Source organism: Sus scrofa, chromosome 7 (assembly GCF_000003025.6).
Source record: "Sus scrofa isolate TJ Tabasco breed Duroc chromosome 7, Sscrofa11.1, whole genome shotgun sequence".
Classification (NCBI taxonomy): domain Eukaryota; kingdom Metazoa; phylum Chordata; class Mammalia; order Artiodactyla; family Suidae; genus Sus; species Sus scrofa.
Window position 1 is genome coordinate 57,500,058 of NC_010449.5, and position 16,647 is coordinate 57,516,704.

General features: G+C 39.1%; 2 protein-coding genes across 5 annotated transcripts in view; one reads left to right on the top strand and one right to left on the bottom strand.

Annotated features, from left to right (window-relative positions):
• Nucleotides 1-3,750, bottom strand: part of PEAK1 (pseudopodium enriched atypical kinase 1) — a 284,302-nt gene extending 280,552 nt beyond the window's left edge. For 2 of the 3 annotated variants that reach the window (XM_021097992.1, XM_021097993.1), the window contains exon 1: nt 3,500-3,749. The gene's annotated coding sequence lies outside the window, so the exon portion shown is untranslated. Of the gene's footprint in view, nt 1-3,499 lie in introns of all 3 variants that reach the window. The other variant, XM_021097994.1, reaches the window with a different exon arrangement.
• The window catches only part of HMG20A (high mobility group 20A), a 65,988-nt gene continuing 53,331 nt past the window's right edge, over nt 3,991-16,647 (top strand). The window contains exons 1-2 of one of the 2 annotated variants that reach the window (XM_021099019.1): nt 3,991-4,513; nt 4,925-5,068. The gene's annotated coding sequence lies outside the window, so the exon portion shown is untranslated. The remainder of the gene's footprint in view (nt 4,514-4,924; nt 5,069-16,647) is intronic. The other variant, XM_021099020.1, reaches the window with a different exon arrangement.

Consider the following 16,647-nt stretch of genomic DNA (forward strand, 5'->3'; position numbering starts at 1 on the left):
CTAATGGGTCTTGCTTCCAGCTTTGCCCTTCTCTAATCCAGCACTCACCTCACTGCCTAGAACACAACATGATTCTACCACAGCATAATTTTTTTCCCACTAAATCCTCACAGCCTTCAAGATAAAGCTTGTTTTACAAGGCATTCAAGAGATATGGCTTCTCACCACTTCATCAGAGTCTGTCCTAAAACTCTACTGTCCACCTATGCCTGTTTTAGCACTTGAATGTGGCTAGACCCAATTGAGCTGTGGTATAAGTGTAGAATGCATACAAGATTCTGAAGACACAGTTATGAAAAAGAAAATGTCAACTACCTCAATAATACGTTTTTATACTGATTACAGGTTGAAATATATTTTAGATATATTGGGTTAAATAAAATATATTATTAAAATTAATTTAACATTTTAATGTAGTTAACAGGAAAAATTTAAATGCATATGTGATTTACATTTGTGACTTGTGTTATTATATCTTTACAGGTCAGGAATGTTCTTTGCTCCTTCTGAAACTAGTTAATGCCTATCTAATTTTGAAGATTAGCTCAGATAACCCACTAAAATGCATTGCAGGACACTCCCCTCCCAAGACCCCATGTCCTAACCAACTACCCCTGATCCTCTGTGCTTCCATCCATAGGAATCTGCTTACTCCTGACATATATCACTCCACATTGTAATTACTGGTTATCAGCTACCTTCTTTTCTTAAACTATATGCTCCTTGCAAAAAAAAAAAAAAGTGTATTATTCTATATATACTAAGGGCTTGACACCATGCCCACCATTTTTTTTCATGCCTACCATTTAAAAGGCAAAATATTTATTGAAGAAATGTGAACTATCTATTGCTGGCCTGAAAGTTACTAGAATTTCTCCAAGGAAAACAAACCAGCATTGAAGGAGCCTAGACTTTCCCAAGAGCTCCAGTAATGAAAGGACTAGAGTGGTAGTAGGGAGTAGGAATCACAGTAAAGAGAAGAGCAATGAGAAAATAAAGCTAATCACACACAACTACCTCTTACAGTGAAAATAGGGATTTGCAGCAGTGATATGGAGCCTTGAACTCAACTTGGCATGCCAGGGGCCACAGTTTGGTTTCTAAATTACTCAAATAACCCATCTGACAAAAGAGTATGATTTGGCAGGTTTCAACACAAACAGCTAGAGCCCAGCACCTGTTCCACTTAAACAGAGCATCATTACAGTTAAAAACAACAACAAATCTTTCTCATGAAGCAAATGCTAATCTCATGATGCTTCACCACAGAGCAATTTAGAGGAGTTATTATATGAAATGTGCCAAAGCATGAATTTATGGCTGATGCTTATTTGGCAAATATGGTTGGCACTGCTAAATGTTGAAAAACATGTATGCAAATAAGCAAATAAAAGTTTTTAAGCTCTCAGATTTAAATATTTACATTACCATAAATATACAAAGATAAATGTTTATATGACAACACATATAACACATTTCAGGAACATATTTTTTAACATGATTGTCAGGAACAGTTATGAAGTGATAGTATTTCTTTATGGGCCTCAGGATAAACTCTTAAAAGTGAATTCTGGCATAATGTTAATGGGACATAAAAATCATGGAGGAAGTTTCTCTATACTATCACTGGGTAAAATGAATAGTCACAGTATCGTAATAGTTCAAAGCAATTTTATCTTTTCCTTTCACCAAAATACTTTTCTTCCCATCCTGGAACCCAGCCAAACATAAATATCAAATCCTAAATGTCTCCATAAGTAAGGGGTGGAGAAGAGAATCACACATCAAAAAGGCTTAAAGAAAATAATTTGACATTTTTTCCCACATAATATAATATGTTAGAGTCTCCAAAAATAAAGACATGATAAAATATTTCCCCCTCTTCCTTTCGACAGTTATAGAAAGATGTTTGTTTTTTCACATAGTTTGAGAGTTGGTCATAGCCAAAACTCACTAGCAATGGTATGAATTCTGCTTCCATTGTTAACTGTTCATCTCTGGGCCGAGGCAACAACTCCCATCTTTGAAGCCAAGAAAATGTACCATACTTGCCATTATAGTTTACTAAACGAGTCACCAAAGAGAAGTGCCAGGCACTTCAGAAAGTAATTAAGGTAGTCAGTGAATTGAGCTATCTAGAAATGCTTTGAGATTACAGGAGAAGCCATCATGAAGCAAGTATTCAAGATTGCCTGATGGAAAGTTTTACCCCTGTGGATAATTCACGGTTTTCACTTCTACACTGCAGAGAGCAATATGGTTCTCCGATTATACAGGTTCTTTGACTATACACATTACTACATCATTTCATTTATCAGGGGGGAAAAAAAAAGACGATGAGGCTGAACAAAAATCGAGAAGCAGACCCCAAAAGAGAATCCTCAAAGCAATCCCAAAATCTGGTGAAAACCTATTGACATACATCACACAATGAACTAAAAATAGCCTTTCATGTAAGTCCCCAAATATTTAATTCAACGTATAATCTTACCATATTTAACAGAGGCAGAAGAAAAATTGTATTAGGTTCTCTATAACAAGGACAATAAAGATGAAATCATAGTTTTCCTTTAACTTGTCACTATCCTATCCCCTCAATGCCAGTCTTCCAATAACTCCAATCCACAGCTCTCAAATTCCTAAACGGTTGTCTTAAAAAACACAACGGATTGCAAGAAAGTAACATTTAAAGGTAGAAGGGCTCCTCTTTCCCGTAGCTCTCAGTAGTTTTTTTAACGTAGTCAAAGGACGAAAAAGACCAAATCAAGCTCTCAGGCGAATGGTGCAGGCGACCGGGAGGAGGTACAGAAGGGGGCTCAGACAGCAGCTTCCCATCACGGAAGGTAAGAAAAGTTGTAAGAACGGATGAGTCAAAGGGTAAGGGAGAAACAAAACTGATCCAACAAACAATTCGAAATCCCCAAATAACCCGCATCTTAGGAGTCTTACAAACCTCAGAGCGAAGTGAGCAAAGAGCCAACGGGTTTCGTCCTGGCGCTGCTGGCCAGGCTGCTCCAGATCCTCCCGGGTTTGGAGGTGGCTGTCCGGCACACTTAGCAAGAGCAAGGGGAGTCCTTCCTGCCCCAGCCTCACAGCGTTCACTACTCTAGGCTCCACTTTCCCCAGCAGCCTTCCAGCCGCGCCCGGGGGCGTCTCTCGCCGCCAGGTCCCAACTTTCCCTCCTCTGGGGGGCGCCGAGCTACTGGGGCTGCCGCCTCCGCCGCCACCGAAAGAGGGGGCGGAGGCGGCCGGGGCGCGAGGGGGCGCGCGGCGCCGCGGGCCCCGAGGTCGGCGGGGCGCGGGGGTGGCCGCGGCCAGAGAGCCTGTGCCCGGCCGGACGCTCTGACCGCCAGAACCCCCGCAGAGGCGCCACCGGGACCCCGCGCCGCCCCGCCCGTATTCTCCCAGGTCATCGCCCTCACCCCGCAACGACCCTGGTCCCACAAGCCGGCGCGAGAGAAGGGAAGCGAGAGGACGCGGACAACTCTATCTCTGTTACCTGAGGGGCGCACAAGCCGCCGCGGTGACCACCATCGTTCGCCGTCCCGTATCCTTCCTGGTGACCGCAGCCGTCGCCGCCGAGCAACTGACACTGACTAACAACAACTAACTACTCGCCGCCGCCGAGTCCACCGCGCGCTCCCGGCTGCCCGCAGCTCGCCGCCCGCCCGGCCCACCAGCCTGCCCGCCTCCTCCCAGCCAGCTCGCCTCCCCTCCGCGCGCGCACTCGCCGCCGAGCTACTTGAACGAGCACGCGCGCGCGCACGGGCCCAAGGCCCTCTCCCTGTCTCGCTTTAGCCCCGAGGGAGGAGTCACCATGAAGCCCCTCCTCTCGCGTTCCTACCTCCAGAGGAAGAGCTCTAGAGAGAGGTCTGATTGGCTGAAGAGGGCGTGGCCAAAGGAAGAGGGCCGGACGATAAGGACTGGGAAGGGAAATTTCAGGTCTATTACGATCCTGGGAAGGGACATTTCAGGTCTATTATGGTCCAGAGGGAAAGGGGAGTGAAGTATTGTCCCTTTTCATGCCAGAGTCCCCTCGGTCGGCCTGCTGTCGAATACAGAATAGGTATCTTCAAGGACTCCAGCCTACAGTAATTAGCAATTTTAAGTCCTGATTCTTTCTGCAGGCCTTAGCAATTTTAAAAAACTACATCTCCCAGAAACCTCCGCGAAAATAAGTCTCACCTTGCGTAATCACGTAGTCTTTCGCCGCCTTTGAACAAAATAATCCCTTCATTTTTCTGAAGGTATAGGGAATAATATTTGATTTCTCTCCTCACTGGAACAGTCTTAAATGCTGCAATAAGGGAAGTTACCTATGGGAAGGTGGTTAAGCGATTAGCTAAAGGGAAGGAAAGGACATCAAAATAAAGCAGTGCGGAGGAATTTTTGTCAAGCTGTGAGACGACGGAGTGAGAAGCGTGAAGGCGATTGAGAGGGGCTCAGGGAATTGTCCTCTGTGCCAGGGACTTTCTTTAGGCCCCAGGCCCCCGCCTGTCCCTATCTTCAGCAGGTCAGTAAGCAAGGCAACCTTGGGGGTGGCCACAGTGGAGCTGCCCTTCACCCCTTGAAGATCATCCCTCTTTTGCTGTTATTATTGGTTTGTCTGTTTGAGGCCGACTAACTGGGGGCGCCTCACTTCCGGTTGGGGGAGGGGAAGAAGGCCATCCTGGGGGAGGGGGGACCGTAACTCACTTCCTGTGGGGGTAGGGTGATGGTTTGGGTGTCCAGCCCACTTTTTATGCCGGCGAGGGCTTGAAAAGGTGATGCCTGGTGCCATATGCATAGACAGTATCTTAAAGCTTTGGGATTGTGTCTTATGCGAAAAGTTAGGTTATTCCACCTAGTTGTGCTAATCACCAGGCTCCAGTCAGAATTTGAGTTTTGGTTCCACGTGTAAGATGGAAAATTTTCTCTCCAACAGAATTTCCTTAGTGCGTTCTTCAAAGAATTCGAAACCCCTTGTTAAAATTCTCTACTCATCTCTACAAGATGACATACTTTCTTGCGTGACTCATGAATTGCCCATCCCTGCTTCCCTACTGAAGTCTAACCTTGGCTGAATAAGGTATAGCGATGTTCTCTGCCATGACATACCACAGGAACTCTGTAGTTTCTCATAAGGAGGTAGTTTATTACAAGACTCAATATTTTACCTAAATTATGAAGCATTTTCACCTGACCACAGTGAAAATATCATACTGAAGTACTCAATTACTTGGTGTTACTTTAACTGATTGTGATTATCTTAAATCCTTAGTCTTGTTAATTTTAGGCAACAGGTTCTGCCCTTTGCCTTAAAACAACTTCCTCAGCTCTCACATTGCTTACATGTAACTTACTGTTTGTGAAAGTTACACTGTAGTACATTTTCCTCTCTGTCAGCACCAATTAAAAAATGGTGTCTGTGCTTTGTGGATTTAAGGCATGGTCCAAGGAACATTGAGATTAAGCTTAAATTTTAAATAAGGGGGAAAATTCGCTCACAGAAGACAAAAGATAAATGCCAGATGTTTCTATTTTTCCTATACTCTTTATGTTCTGTAAGAAACTATATGTGAAGTAGTAATAAACACTGAACAGTTGATTGCCTTCATTTCTGTCTTCAAGTACCACAGTACTTGGGAGGTAGAGGTGGGAAGGGTACTGAAGGAATCAATGTATTCTGAGCTCATAAAATCTCAACACCTTTAGTAATTTTAGAATAGCTGTCTAGTGAACTGTAATGTCTTTCAAGAATTTTCAAAAGAATAAGGCCTGTGTATTTTTTCCTAATCTACCCTAGAATTTGCAATTGTTTTAATTCTAGTTCTTTTAATAAGCTAGTTCATTTAGAGTTTATTAGAAAATGTGATTTAAATGAAAATGTTTAAACAGCTGTAACTTAAATGTAACAGTAAGAAAAAATATATATTTTAACCTGCTATAGACATTGAAAAAAAAGACTCTAAAATCAGTGGGTTATCTTTTGAAGCACTACAGAATTTCTGCAGAAGTTGAAAAGGCAAGACACAATTATGTCTATGTTATTATTAATAGGACATGTAAACTGCCTCAAGCAAGTGTTAATTGATTAGAAAGTGTTTATTATCTTCTATATTAATGTAATATAGAAGAAAACATGATATAATCACCCTGACAAATTAAACTACAGTATTAGGAGTTATTGAAGTAAGTAAAGATTGTGGAACTAAATGAAGTAGAGAAAGGATAAAGTATTGATTGAGATACAGTCGAATTGCCTTAGGACACTATCTTTGGAAAGCAAAAGAGTTTTTAAAATTGATCTTTATACTGTTGCATGGAAGAAAAGCAGTATAATAGAAATAAAAATTGTTGCAGCTGAGAGACTTGAACAGCTTGAAGAACTGTCTGTTCAGAAGAAAACAATTTATAAAGCACATATCTGAAAGAAGATGTTTTGTGATAGGTGGCAGTTATTCATTGGTTCCATCAAAGAAGAAATATTAGAAAAGCTTGTGAAAAATAGAGGGAAGTTCATGGAACCTGCTTTTATTCACTTTAAAAATGTTTCTATAGAGAAGCTTGCTTTCTTCCAAAGGCTTTTTTTTTTTTTTCCTTTAATGCTCTTTGTTGCAGTTTCTTGTCCTAATAGAAACATACTATCAAAATCAGAAAAATAAAGACTTTTTAAGTGTACTCCTTTAAGTTAATGAATTGGAGATTTTCATTCCTTTACTTGCCATCAATAATGAAGAAATTGTCCATTTTTTCAGTGTACTTAGATAACCACTTCCTTTTCCAAAAGCAGTCATTGGATACACTACTCACAGCAGTTTGAAATATTAACACAGTAGGTCAAACTTCTGGATTCCATCTCACTGAAATTGATTATCCACGAAGTGCTGGATACTATATAGAAAGCAAAAAATGTCTTTTCATTCTTTTGTCTACCTCTGTTTGTAAAATCATGCTTGTCGAACTATTGGTTTTTGTAATGTTTGTTGTTTTGGTAGTTGCTTGTTTTTGCCATGGAGTTGAGTGTTAAAAAGAATTTATATGTTAACAAATGAATGGTTTTTAAACCTACTGCTCCACTGTCTTTATCTCTTATTTCAGAGCCTTCAAGAGTCAAATGAGAATACCTCTTACATGCTTAATATTATTTCAACAAAAGTTTATTGAGTACTTACTGTGTACTAGTCTCTGTTTTAGGGACTTTGAATACATCAGTGAATACAGACAAATATCTGTATTTTCCTGGAGTTTACTCTCATGTTCCAAATCAAAACTGGAATTTGCTCCCTTAACATTCCTAAATAAGATCAATAGTGCGGTCATTGTTCAGACTGGATGAAGAAGCAGCCCTATGCTTGATCTCTCTTGATCTTGATCTTGATCTCTAAGCAATTCTAAACCCAGTTCTGAGTATTTCGGCCAAATTTTTCTCCAGACCATTAAAGACCCTGTGTTAAATATTTAAGCTTTTTCATTGATGCATGCCTCATGATCCTACCATTTTAGCCTCCTTTGTATGATAGAAACAAATGCAAGTGAAACAGTGGGGGAAACGTGGAATCAAACATGCTTGGGTTCGAGAGTGATGTCTAGGAAATTCCCATTGTGGCTTAGCGATAACAAGCCTGACTAGTATCCATGAGGACTTGGGTTCGATCCCTGTCCTCTATCAGTGGATTAAAGGATCTGGCATTGTCATGAGCTGCAGTGTCCATCACAGATGTGGCTCTGATCCCGAGTTGCTGAGGCTGTGGTTTAGGCCGGCAGCTGCAGCTCCAATTCGACCCCTAGCCTGGGAACTTCCAATGATGTCTCCATTTTACTAGGTGAGCTTACTAGCTTGGTAACCTCAGACAATTTACTTGACATCTCTAAACTTCATTTGCCATAAACCCAGATGATTGTTTGATGGACCAAGTATGTTATATGTAAATCACCTGGCACAAGGCCCAGTGTTAGAAGCTTAATGAATATCATTTTACCTCCAGTTTTGCTTCTTTCATTCTAGCTATTGGGATTTGCCTACACGTCTGTTTTAAGCTTTACATATTCCCAAAGTATGGGGATGTAGTGCTAGGATTATTCAGATTATGCCTCCCCTAATTCAAGTGAGCTAAGCATGGTCACTTAGCTGTCAAGACTTTTTTTTTCCCCTTGTGTAAGGAGAATTTTCATGGTCACTTGCATAATAGAAGAGTTTCAAGAAAAGGTTAAGGAATCACCAAGGTAATTTGAATTGTTAAAGGGAGATGTTCAAATCATTCTTCTAAATCTATTTAAATACTACGCCTAATGTTCAAGAGCCGCCTCTCATTACCCATCTATAGATTCCTAAGTAGATCTCTGGGGGAAAAAAAAATCTGTACTGTATCTAGCCTTTTCTATCTTTGTTCTTGCTATCTTCTTTGTGGCCCTTTCTCAAGAACCACCTTCAGCTTTAAGAAATATTTTCTGATTATACAATTCTCGTACCATTAACCCAACCATATATGCTCTGTCCATTGACCCTCCAGAGCATTTTGTGCTTTTCATAGGAGATTCAGTGTCCACACCGCTGCTGTTGAATGTTTCTATTGTTGTTATTTTCATACTTAGAGTTTCTAAACTGTCATAAAGTTCTGCAGACTATAACATTCCTGTCTGTGTCTACTGTCATACCCGGCACAATGCCTTTCACATTCAGTAAGTATTTGTGGAGTTGAACTGGCAATTGAGGTAGATGAAAATGACCAATAACTTTTGTACACTATTTATACCCAATATTAAAACAGTGTTTAATTAACATTAAACACAATGTGACCAATGTACAATAGATATTCAAAGATTTGCTGAATGAAGGAGTGAATAAGTCATCATTCTCTCATTTGTGAGCACCGTAGGATGTCAATATGTTGTGATCAGACCTATTAGAACTGATCCCTGCCCTCAATTTAACTGGAAAGAACTAAGTTGTAATTAATATGTACAGATTTTGAAGACTGAAGGTGTTAGTGTGGAGGTGGGGTGGGAAGGTCAGTGTAGAGCTGTTTGCGTTTTGAGAGATATCCCAGGCTCTCTGAACTCAGAATAGATTTAGATAGCAAGAGATACTTGCAGTTCCACTCTTTTTTTTTTATTTTCCCACTGTACAGCAAGGGGGTCAGGTTATCCTTAGATGTATACATTGCAATTACAGTTTTTTCCCCCACCCTTTCTTCTGTTGCAACATGAGTATCTAGACGTAGTTCTCAATGCTATTCAGCAGGATCTCCTTGTAAATCTATTCTAGGTTGTGTCTGATAAGCCCAAGCTCCCGATCCCTCCCACTCCCTCCCCCTCCCATCAGGCAACCACAAGTCTCTTCTCCAAGTCCATGATTTTCTTTTCTGAGGAGATGTTCATTTGTGCTGGATATTAGATTCCAGTTCTAAGTGATATCATATGGTATTTGTCTTTGTCTTTATGGCTCATTTCACTCAGTATGAGATTCTCTAGTTCATCCATGTTGCTGCAAATGGCATTATGTCATCCTTTTTTATGGCTGAGTAGTATTCCATTGTGTATATATACCACATCTTCCGAATCCAATCATCTGTCCATGGACATTTGGATTGTTTCCGTGTCCTGGCTATTGTGAATAGTGCTGCAATGAACATGCGGGTGCATGTGTCTCTTTTAAGTAGAGTTTTGTCCGGATAGATGCCCAAGAGTGGGATTGCAGGGTCATATGGAAGTTCTATGTATAGATTTCTAAGGTATCTCCAAACTGTTCTCCACAGTGGCTGTACCAGTTTACATTCCCACCAGCAGTGCAGGAGGGTTCCCTTTTCTCCACAGCCCCTCCAGCACTTGTTATTTGTGGACTTATTAATGATGGCCATTCTGACTGGTGTGAGGTGGTATCTCATGGTAGTTTTGATTTGCATTTCTCTTATAATCAGCGATGTTGAGCATTTTTTCATGTGTTTGTTGGCCATCTGTATATCTTTGGAGAACAGTCTATTCAGGTCTTTTGCCCATTTTTCCATTGATTGATTGGTTTTTTTGCTGTTGGGTTGTATAAGTTGCTTATATATTCTAGAGATTAAGCCCTTGTCAGTTGCATCATTTGAAACTATTTTCTCCCATTCTGTAAGTTGTCTTTTTGTTTTCTTTTGGGTTTCCTTTGCTGTGCAAAAGCTTTTCAGTTTGATGAGGTCCCATGGGTTTATTTTTGCTCTAATTTCTATTGCTTTGGGAGACTGACCTGAGAAAATATTCATGATGTTGATGTCAGAGAGTGTTTTGCCTATATTTTCTTCTAGGAGTTTGATGGTGTCCTGTCGTATATTTAAGTCTTTCAGCCATTTGGAGTTTATTTTTGTGCATGGTGTGAGGGTGTGTTCTAGTTTCATTGCTTTGCATGCAGCTGTCCAGGTTTCCCAGCAATGCTTGCTGAATAGACTTTCCTTTTCCCATTTTATGTTCTTGCCTCCCTTGTCAAAGATTAATTGACCATAGGTGTCAGGGTTTATTTCCGGGTTCTCTATTCTGTTCCATTGGTCTCTCTGTCTGTTTTGATACCAGTACCACACTGTTTTGGTGACTGTGGCTTTGTAGTATTTCTTGAAGTCTGGGAGAGTGATGCCTCCTGCTTGGTTTTTGTTTCTCAGGATTGCTTTGGCGATTCTGGGTCTTTTGTTGTTCCATATAAATGTTTGGATTGTTTGTTCTAGTTCTGTGAAAAATGTCATGGGTAATTTGATAGGGATTGCATTGAATCTGTAGATTGCTTTGGGTAGTATGGCCATTTTCACAATATTGATTTTCCCAATCCAGGAACATGGAATATCTTTCCATTTCTTTACATCTTCTTTGATTTCTTTGATTAAAGTTTTATAGTTCTCGGCATATAGGTCCTTTACCTCTTTGGTCAGGTGTATTCCGAGGTATTTGATTTTGTGAGGTACAATTTTAAAAGGTATCATATTTTTGTATTCCTTTTCTAATGTTTCATTGCTGGTATACAGAAATGCAACTGACTTCTGAATGTTAATCTTATATCCTGCCACTTTGCTGAATTTATTAATCAGTTCAAGGAGTTTTGGGGTTGAGTTCTTCAGTTCCACTCTTAGTTATGTATCCAAAAGAACTGGAAACATAGTCACACAAAAACTTTTCCCTGAATGTTAATAGTGTTAGTCATAAGAGCCAAAAAATAGAAACAAACCCAAATGTTCATCAGTTGATGCATGAATAAACAAGATGTAGTTTAGTCATACAATGGAATGTTATTCACCAATAAAAAGGAATGGGATAGAGATACATGCTATAAAACAGATGAATCTTGAAAAATATTACACTAAAGTGAAAGAAGCCAGATACAAAAGGCCACATACTGTATGATTCCATTTACATGCAATGTCTAGAATAGGCAAATCCATAGAGACAAAAAATATATTAGTGCGCCAGGTGCTGGGGACCAGGAATAGTGAATGACTGCTAATGTGTATGGAGTTTCTTTGAGGGGTGATGAAAATGTCCTGGAATTAGATAGTCATGATGGTTGCACAAGCTTGATACTAAAATACCTTGTATGCCAATATACTAAAAACCACTGGATTGTGCACTAAGGGGGGAAATGGTATGTGAATTATACCTTTAGAAAAGAGAGGGAGATAATTAAATTTGAAGAATTTGGATTTTGGATGGGGTTTAATAAGAAAAACGAGGAGGTGATAATCCTTCCTTATATCCTAGAGGGAAATGTAAGTGGCTAGGTACAGGACTGGAGGTATATTGAGGATCAAGTGAGGATGGATATGAAGGTTCCTGGCTGTCTTTTGTCTTATGAGACAGTCAGTGCTGTGAATAGTTAGAAGGATGTTGACAAAGGAAAACAACATCTTAGGAACTTGAAGGAAGCTTCAGATTTCTTCTTGATTGGGTCAACTGGGTTTCTGTGTTAAGGTCAACTAAGTTCAGAGGGTGAAAGTATCATGAGGGAGTTTGATAGCAATCAACACTGAAGTTACTGGAGAAGATGGGAAAACAGAGACTAGATAAAGATAAGAAAATTTGATTCTAAAACTATCCCCAGATGATGAAAGTAGTTAAATCATAATAGAAAGGAACCAAGGGCAGTGATATGGAGATGTCATTACATATGAAGCTACTCATTTGAAGAAATACTTGAGTTACTTTTTATGTGCCAGGCACTATTGAATAAAACTATAGCTATTTTCTTTACTTGAATTATTTTCTTAGGATAAAGTCTTATGAATGGAATTATTGGTTCTAAAAGTATGAGCATTTTATAGTTCTTGACACAATAGCTACATTATTTCCCTAAAAGATTATACTAATTTTTGATGCTACCAGCAATATACAAGTGTCTTGTTTTCACCCCAGTTTCACCAGCAAAATTTTGGCTAATTGAATAGGCATAAAGTTATTCTTCTGTTTTGGTTGTTGCTTCTAATATGGTAAAGTGTTTTGGTACTATGGAATTGACATCTATTGAAGCCTGCAGGAGTTCAAAACCTTTATGTTTGCTTCCTCATCTGGAATAGCTTCCTTAAAGGGTATGGATTTTTAAGGACTCTAGGAATCACACCAGCCTCTAATTTGAAACAGCTCAAAAACAATTTTATTCAGTGGTGCTCTCATGACTTTCTAAATGATATGCAAATTCAAACTACATTTAGCTGTAATTCCAATTCCCATTCAACTAACTTAATTCTTATAATTTGGTGTTTTAGGTATTAACTAACTTCATTTTGCAAATGAAAAGATGGAGGCTTAGAGAGATTAGGTCACTTGCCCCAAATCACTTACCCAGTAAGTGATAGAGACAGAATTTGAATATGGCAGGTCATCATTCTCAAATTCCATGATCCCTCAGCATCTGAAGCAGTTGACAGAGAAGTTTTTGTTTGTTTGTTTTTGTTTTTTAAATTGGGAAGGATATTGCACATAGACAAAGAGAGGAAGCATTCTCTTTAAAGCCCAAATTTACAAGACTGGTTCTCCCTGATGAGCAGTTATATAGTGCTCCAAAATCTATGATGGGATCAAAGCAGAAGGGAAAAGGCAGCAGTAGGGAAGCAACTGCCTTTGAGTGCATACAGTGAGAATTCATCTGATGATAGAAGGAGCACAAGAAATGGCCCTGAGAGAGGCCCACAAAGTAACTTAGAAAATAATAACTTCAAGTTTAACATGATAACAAAGTTAATAAGATGTTCAAAGCATAATACATGTTAGCAAATGGAGAGTCTTTGATTTTTATTCAGTATAGTATGCTCAGTAGACAAATTTAAGATCAGCAATCTAAAACATGAGATGCCATGTTCTAATGCTAACTTTTGGTCAGGTAAAATACCCCAATACATAGATAAGGCAATTAAGGCCCCAAATTACACACCAAATTAAATGACACAATAGGTCTACATCATAGGCCTCCTGCTTCCTAGTACATCATAGAAACATTATTCTTGAAAGATTATGATGTGTATGTATATTTGTATTCAAACATTTGTAATTTTCAACAAAGCCCAATTCCATTCTTATATCCCTACTCCTTTAAGTGAAACTAATACCCCTGCTTCACAAGAAATAGTATCTAGATGCTCCACTTTTTTCTCTCTTAGCCTTAAAATTTATCTTCCTTCTCTTTCCCATCTCTAGATTTCCTTCATTCCTATACTCCATAGGTTTAATTCTTGTTCACTTAATATAAACCTTTCATTTGTATTGCCTTTACAAATACTACAACTCTTTGGGAGAACAATATAACTGTTCTATCAGCAATAATAAAATATTCATAGTCTTGAGCCAGTAATTACACTGATATTATTTTATTCTGAGAAAATATTTCAAATAAGGAAACTTGTGAAAGGGACAAAATGCTAATAGCACTGATATCTATGATGTCTTAAAAAATAGAAAGCTTCTGAATATCCAACAACAGAATGATGGTAAAGCAAATTATTACCTATTCATCAGTAGGCTATTAGACATTCATTTTTCACAATAGCTTCTTTTAAAATAACTTGAAAGATGCTGTAAGATCGTTCATGCCATAATGTAAAGGAGAAAATCAGAAGAAAACAAAATAGAAAGTCTGATGATTAGTCTTTCTGAGCCGTTTGTATTTTCTCTATCATAATAATTGACATTCACTGAGCAAGTGCTGGTGTCAAACACAATATTAAAACAATATTATATATATATATTTTTTTTTTGTCTTTTTTTTTGCTATTTCTTTGGGCTGCTTCTGCAGCATATGGAAGTTCCCAGGCTAGTGGTCCAAGCAGAGCTACAGCTGCCAGCCTACACCACAGCCACAGCAACGCGGGATCCGAGCCGAGTCTGCAACCTACACCACAGCTCACGTTAACACCAGATCCATAACCCACTGAGCGAGGCCAGAGATTGAACCTGCAACCTCATGGTTCCTAGTCAGATTCGTTTCCACTGCACCACAATGGGAACTCCGAGTCTGTGATTTTAAAAAGAAACTGGAAGATAATAACTATATATACATTTAAGTTATTAAATCCATATAAAGTGGCACATAGTAAACCCTCATTAAAGTGTTTTTGTTACTAGACATTTTACAGACATATTTAATTTTCACATCCTCACAACATTGATGAAATGGTGTTATTTTCATTTTACATAAAAAAACTGAAACTCAGAATGTTTAATTACTTAGGTTAAATAATTTACCAAAGTCACACAGCTAATAAACAGAGTTGGATTGAGAACCCAAGCTATAACTTCCATTCCCAGGTCCTAGGGACTAGGTTGCTGTAGCCCAAAGCTTCTGCTCAGAACATCAAGAAAGGACAGCTTTTAAAAAAGAAAAGAATAGTAAAAGCATCAGAGACCCACTGAGGCAGCCAGAACTTAGACCAGATAGAGCCAAGAGAACTTCAAAGAAGCACGCTGATGTTCTGTTTCTCCTTTCCCCTTCAAGAATTTGCTTAATGCATAGTGCAGGACAGAAATTTATGAAACTTAACAGAGGATTTCTGCTAGAAGCAGGAAGACAGTAGTCTCATGGGTATACAAAAATTGTATACCCCAAAAAAACTGTATACAAAAAGTGGCATTTAAGGATCCCTAGCTGACCAGGACTCAGGGGCCAAGATTCTAGAAGGGAAGGAAAAGCTAACATTTTTAAAGACTTGACAATATTAAGTATTAATGATGTGGAACACCTGAAACATGTGCTACTGGTAGGCATGTAAATCATTGCAACCACTTTCAAAATCAGTTTGGCTCTATATTCTAACGGGGAACATACAGATACTCTCTAACCAGCTGTTCATAGCTATTTGCCAAAAGACAAGAATGAACAAGAGTATTCATAGTAGGAGTATTCTTAATAGCCTAAATGACCATCAGAGTAGAATGGGTAAATGAATGCCTCTTGGATGGTCATCAAGCATAATATTAAGCAAAGAATATTAAGCAAAAAAAGCCAGATGCAAATGAGTACAAAGAATATGAATAAAGTTCAAAAACCAGGAAAGCAAGTTTATGGTGTTAGAAATCGCACCGGTTACTTTTATAGGGATAGTGAATGCAAGGGGACACAAGGTGGGGAATTTCTGGCTTGTAATATTCTATTTCCTGATGGGGCTACAGGTGACACAAGTGTATATACACTTTGTGAAAGGTCACACTCTTCATAAGCTATACATTTATAATTTGTATAATGTTTCCTAACATTTAAGTTTACTTAAACCTCCCTTCTCCTCCCCCCCCCCACTCTCCACATGACTTTAAAGGCTACCTTATTTTGCTAGAATTACCACACCCACATAGCCTATAGGTGTTAATGCTTCTACCCCACCACTACATCAAAAAAGCTCTTCACTAATAAATTCCATGGTGTCAGAAAGCAGACATCTTTCATATTCTCATTTTATTCTCTCAACAACATTTGGGGTTATCTTTTTTCCTGAAATACTCTGACACCACTCATTCTTGGTTCTCTGACTACCCCTGTTCATGTCTTCTGAGACATGTTGCAGACTCCTCTGTTCATCTTCTAATTGTTGAGTTCCTCAGGACTCAATCCTAACTCTTATTCTACCATCTCTTCCCCAGGTTATCTCTTACATTCATGACTTAAACTACTAGCTACCATATGCGGTGAAAACTCCTAAATTCCTATCTCCTGCCCAGACTTATGAGCTATAGGCTCCAGCATCTAGCTTGCAACTTGATATTCATCTCAAAGGCATTTTACAATGAACATATTTGATCTTAACGTCTTGATCTTTTCCCTAGTTCTACAGTTCCAGTCTTATCACTATAATTCGTATCTCCGTAAATATCTACTAATATCTCAATTAGAAGTCTTGGGATTATTCTTGAGACCTCTACCACAGACATACACATGCACACTCACCCGCTATCCAGACCACTACAAAATTCTGTTGATTCTACCTGCTAAATATAACCAGAACCCACCATATATGCTACATCCTATCCTCACTGCCATACCCTATTCTAAATCACCATCATGATGTGGTGGACTGTTGCAGTAGCTTCCTGGATTTATTTGTTCATCAATCCATTCTTTACACAGAATTTAGAATGACTAAAAAGCATAAATATCAAAGTTCCTGCCATGGTGCAACAGGATTGGCCACATCGCTGCAGCACTGGGATGTGGGTTTGATCCCTGGCCTG